This window comes from Kryptolebias marmoratus, linkage group LG13, assembly GCF_001649575.2.
Source record: "Kryptolebias marmoratus isolate JLee-2015 linkage group LG13, ASM164957v2, whole genome shotgun sequence".
Classification (NCBI taxonomy): Eukaryota; Metazoa; Chordata; class Actinopteri; order Cyprinodontiformes; family Rivulidae; genus Kryptolebias; species Kryptolebias marmoratus.
Window position 1 is genome coordinate 20491395 of NC_051442.1, and position 5886 is coordinate 20497280.

Here is a 5886-nt window from a genome sequence, read left to right on the forward strand (position 1 = left end):
GGGGGGTCCCGTTAGGAAGCCCGTCTGGGTGCTCAGGTGCGCGGCAGGAGGAGCGCCTGCTGCTCCGAGATGATGATATGTCCCATCATGTTTCACCGCCTCTCTTCTTCCGGGGGAGCGCGGACCGAGCAGACCCACCTCTTCCACCCTCCCCGCCCGCGGTTATCCTGCGCGTTTTTGTTTTCCCCCCGTGCAGCCTCGGAGGGGAAAGGCTCCCCGAGCTGCCGCACCGCCGACACGGACACTTCCAGGCTGCTCCCGCGGGTACTTTCCCTCCGCCTGACCGCCTCTCCGTCGCACGGCGGCGGCGCGCCGAGCCCAACTTTTATTATTCGACAAGGAAAAAATGAACCGACGGGTCCTAGAATCCGCCCAGTTCTCCCAGCTGCGCCGCCGCCGTCAGGACCGAGGGCTGAAAGCAACAATAGGAAGTCGGAGCTGTTTCTTCACGATGAGGACATGTCCTGAATTTCAAAGGCTTTCAAACCGCACGTGCCACATGATGTGTAACCTTTTACATATCGATTAAAGTCCGGACTGTGCGTTCAGAGCGAACAGCGCCCCTACTGGTCATATTTATACAACAGTTTCTAAAGAGAAAATCCCAATGGATTGGAGTAAAAGTCTCCCCTGGTTCTGTCGGACCCAGCCGAACCTGCTGAGGGAGATAAAACCACCCTGTGGTCCAAACCTGGCTTTAAACACAACAACAGAGCTGCTGATCAACTCAGCTTTTATCTATGAAACACCGTCATAACAGCCAATGATCAGGGGCGAAACCTTCCTATAATCTGTCTGTTAGCAAAATATCTAAGAAACTCTCAGGAAGTAATCGTTGGATGTACATCTACCAGTAAACTGATCAATCAAACTTTATTTATAAGGCACCTTATATACACAACGCACTTAACACCAAAAATAAAAACAAAACAAAACAAAAGCCCCAAAGGAGCAAACAGACAAACAAAAAAACATACAAAGTCTAAATGACTTTGTATATGTTAGTTAAACAATGGTAATGTTCATGCGGAAACTGAAGGAACTATTAAAAACATAAAAACAAAAAACATAAAATCTAAAATCCAAAAATGAGTAAAACCAGGACAGTAAAAGAGAAGAAAGAGAGGCAATACAGTAAGTTAAAATAAAATAACAGTTGCCACTTTATTTTTCTTTAAATTGAGTATAGAAGTACAATAACTGAGTAAAATGAGTAGAAATAAATGACATTTAAATATAAATCAGTTAGGAGACAAGCCAGAAGCTAGGAGATAAAATAATATCTTTTTAAGTTTATAATAATAAAATGATGCCTCATTTTGGGTTTTAGTTCTAACTATAGGTTCAGAAGACCTTGTCCAGAGGATCTGAGAGATCTGGAGGACATAAAGTAAGAACATGAAGTCTGACAAATAGGTGGGACTACAACAATAAACAGCCCTCAAAACCAATAAAAGATTCTTTAAATCACCTGTACTGACTTGTTTTTAATAAATAAAACCAAAACGAACCTAAGCCACTGAGGGGCTGCTGACTGCCACTTAATTGACGCATCATCCATCTGAATCCAGTGAATGAATACTTGAGGTTCCTATTATTAGAGAGCATTTATTGATTTTGCGCTCTCGGACAAGATGCAATCCTTTTAAGCTGCACACTTACAATTTTGACTGTTAGGTTAGGTCAATCCAAAAAACAGCTCACAAACTGACGCAACGCAATAATCCCAAAATCACTAAGACAAGAACTACGATGACGACAGTCAAAAAACTGTGTGTTTCCGTCACAATCAGCACACCTGCTGACAGGTTACCTGTGGCTCCATTTAACTCCACATGATGCCACCCACAGTGACCTTTAGGTATTACACCAAAATAAATATAAACACAAACCCCAAAATATGGCACAAAAAACACAAAAGCAGCTATAAAGCTGCCAGTTTGACAGACACTGAGCTAGAACTTGGTGTAACAGTAGCCAAGAGTCATCCCTAACACATATGCTGAGCACTAACAGATCTTAAGAGATGTTTCATGCAGATCAGTGGGTGATATGTCTTCTTTCAGTGGCTGTATTTTTCTATTCTCAGTCAGTTATATCATCTGTAAAGTAAGAAACCAAAGTAAGCCTATACCAGAAGCCAATTCTCTAAGTAATATTAACTAATACTACTTACCTAACTACAGTTTTTTTCAAATACCCTTATTATGACAACAGTATATATGGCACCTTTGGAAAAGAGCTATCTGATTTTAGTTATATTTTTCAATAAAAGAATATTGCTCTGGAGTCTTGTTTAAAGTGAGACTTTAAAGCTGAGTCTCGGTCAAAGACGACTCCAAGGTTTCGTTTTGCCTGGATTTGTGAAAATGCCAGACCTAACCTTACTAACCTTGTAACCTTAGTAACAGATGTGCTTCCTCAGAAAGCTGAGATTTGTTGCTGTAAACACATTCTGGAAAATAGCACCATCTTTCAGTTCTCAGGTCTACTGTAGCAGGGGATAATAAAGCCCTTCTGGTTCTTACGAGGTTTAAAATGAGTCAATGCAACCTCAAAATATATGATGTTTACACGAGAGGATTAGCTACAGAAAGTAAGTATAAAGAGGAGTTTATGTCTGACATGATGTCTGCAAAGTGCACATGCCCTGTGGCTAAAACAAGCCCAAATCATCACCCTTACACCACCGTGCTTGACAGTTAGCATGAGGTGCTTCGGCTGAGATCCTGTGTTTGGTTTTGAAAATGTCACTTGGCATTCTTTCCGAACACCACCACTCTGGTGTCATCCGTCCAAGGAAACATTGCTCCAGAAGTCTTGTGGTTTGTTCAGATGAAGCGTAGCAAAACGTTTTTGCTGCCATATTCGTTTTCAGAAAAGAGCCTTTCATCAACCTGTCCACATACACCTTGTTCAGGCTGTTTAACTGTACTGCCATTAATTTTAAAGTGTAGCATGATGACTGAGGCCTGTAAAGCCGGAGATGGAGCTTTTACACTTTCTCTGAACACTGTTTGATCTGTGAAGTTGCAGGAACTTTTCTGTCAGTTCTCAGTTGTTTTAAAAGGTTTTCTACTTTTAGATAGTATTTCCCTCCTTAGAATGATGGACTTCAAATTGTTTGGAAAAGAAAAGACATTTTTTACTGCCTCTCCAAGGCTTTGTCTACATGGAAATACACCAAAAATGTGACATGTGCACATAAAGCTTGCACACAGGGAGCAACATGTAAACGGAAAAAGAAAGAGAGGGCACTTTCAGGTCGTAGGTTAGGTTAGAGGTGAGGCCATGACATCATTGTTTTTAAAATGTTATGTTTTGGATGTCTACATGCAAGGATATCATTTTCACTCTGTTTCCAAAAAATATCATTGTGGGGATCCTGAAATGCTGTTTCCTGTGTAGATGCAAGGCTGAAAGAATAATAATAATAAAAATAATAAAAGCATTATTATATTCACAAAAACTGTTCCTACTGTGTGGATGTAGATCATTGCTGATGTCACTCACCCATGTAATTCTAGCGGAGGCAGCGAATGTCTATATTTTCTCTAAAGAGACAAATATCCCATGAATATTGCACCGGCATGACCTCACACACAGAAACGCACACAGTCCCACTTCTCAACAAAGCGCTGACTCATCCGACCACATCACTTTTTCCACATCCCTTGGATTCTGCACCACAGAACTCTCTCAAGTGTGCATTCATGTTTATAATGGGGGGTTGTGCTGCTGTTCATCTGCAATATCCTGCTGCATGCTGGGTGTAGGTAGTCTAATTCTGCACAGATATTCTTTGTGAACCCGACAAAGAGCTGCTCTTCTGTTAAAGCACAAACATCACAGTCAGTCTGCGCTGTCCACCACTGTTTCCAATCCACTGTCTGACTTTTTTTCCCATTGATTTTCATTGCGATTGCTTCCTAAAAATACAGGAGATTCACGTGTAGCAATACTTTCCAACCCACTGTGATCAGGAGCTGCTGCCAGCTCTGCTAAAAGTCTTCTTGTTGATAAAAGCCAGGGGAAAATAAACTTGACATGCGACAGTTCAACTGTTGACGCATCTTTATTTGCACTTTTGTAAATAATTACACAAACATGCAGAGAAGTTGGCTTTGTGTTAAAGTGAACTCCACTTACTGACACAACAAGCAGTAAAAACAAGGCAAAAAGGCTTTTCTGACCCAGTGTTAGACTCAACATTGTTTAAAGGAATATTTTGGCCATTTTGAAATGGAGTTCTGTAGCAAAGTAAACAATCAGTATCTCATCTGTTGTGGATAGCTCTTTGAACGACCTCAATTTGGAGAAACAGAGTTTAGGACTGAAAATCTAGAATTGCACCGCTCAAGGTGGCTGCATGTTGGAGTAGCTCTGTTCCATTCATTCTGAGATATTGCTTTTGAAAACTTTATTCCTCTTTTTTTCTTGGTGTAAATCACTTTTTTTTTTGGATGATTTCTTCCTCTGGTATCGGATGGTGTGCAGCTGGAAGGATTTTTACTGAAGCCTTTTTACTTTTGGACATTTTGTTATGATGCGTAACCATGACAACAAGTGTTAAATGTGAAGAACCCTGAAGTCCAGTCATGGCCAAAACCAAGAAGACCGCCCATAAATCCACCGGAGGTAAAGCTCCCAGGAAGCAGCTGGCCACCAAAGCTGACCACAGGAGCGCCCCAGCCACCGGCGGAGTGAAGAAACCTCATCTCTACAGGCCCAGGACCGTTGTTCTCAGGGAGATCCACCGATACCGGAAGTCCACCGAGCTGCTCATCCGTAAGCTGCCCTTCTAGCAACTGGTCTGGGAGATCGCCCAGGACTTCAAGACCGACCTGCGCTTCCAGAGCTTGGCCATCATGGCTCCGCAGGAGGCCAGCGAGGCTTACCTGGTGGGGCTCTTTGAGGACAAATCGGGACAGACCGCTACAAGAGACCCTTCCTGCCAACAGCCATCAGCATCTATAACAACTCTTAAACAAAACCAGGATTATGAGCTACAACAACGTTTAATTTCCCTTCAGGATTAATAAAGTATTTTTGAATTGAATTGAATTGAATTGAATTGAATTGAATTGAATTGAATTGAATTGAATTGAATTGAATTGAATTGAATTGAATTGAATTGAATTGAAATGAATTGAATTGAATTGAAATTAATTGAATTGAATCGAATTGAATTGAAAAGACTCATGAGCTAATGGCTAGTCCCAGTGCAGCCGATATGGATTCTTGCTGCCTCCAATATCCAAAACTTCATAGCGGCCTTTTATTTCAGTACATGGTCATTTACAAAGAATTTTATGGTCATTTTTAAGCTCAAAAAGCAAAAAACTGACAGACATGTAAAGGTTTGTGGGAACCATTCTTAAATTTCAAAGATGGGAGGTGTTTTAAGATGACAGTGATCCATTTTGGCAGGGGACCCCCACAGGCTAGTCCTTATTACTTCATCAATACGATCCAGGTGGATCCACTTCCAAAGCATTGTCTACCATCTTTAAAAACCTCAATCAACAAAATCTCATAGTAGTTCAACCAAATGGTATTATTTAACTCTTTATACCACTGTCATCACACAGTTTTTAGACATAAATTCTATGAAACTCCTGCATGCTACAGCTAGCTGCTGCTGATTCTTGCATTTGCAATTAAGCTAAAAAATTCTATGAAAATAACTATAGCACAAGAAGCCAAAAGTGATGTAAATGTTTATAAAATAAACTACAATAAGAATGTGGACATTTTATTTTTGATAGACGAGCTCATCAGTCCTGTCAGAGTTAAATTCTACTTCTCCCATCCGAGGTGGTTCAAAGAGCTATTAAGATATTATTTATTTATAACTTTTTCACAAATCCAACTTCAGATTGGCTG

General features: G+C 40.8%; 1 protein-coding gene and 1 pseudogene across 2 annotated transcripts in view; one reads left to right on the forward strand and one right to left on the reverse strand.

Moving 5' to 3' along the window:
- Window positions 1-1063, reverse strand: part of camkk1a (calcium/calmodulin-dependent protein kinase kinase 1, alpha a) — a 91487-nt gene extending 90424 nt beyond the window's left edge. Inside the window, exon 1 of one of the 2 annotated variants that reach the window (XM_017412690.3) lies at window positions 1-1063. This exon is cut by the window's left edge and continues 28 nt beyond it. The gene's annotated coding sequence lies outside the window, so the exon portion shown is untranslated. The other variant, XM_017412691.3, reaches the window with a different exon arrangement.
- Window positions 1064-4598: 3535 nt separating this feature from the next.
- LOC119617575 lies at window positions 4599-4919 on the forward strand (annotated as a pseudogene).
- The last annotated feature ends 967 nt before the right edge of the window (window positions 4920-5886 follow it).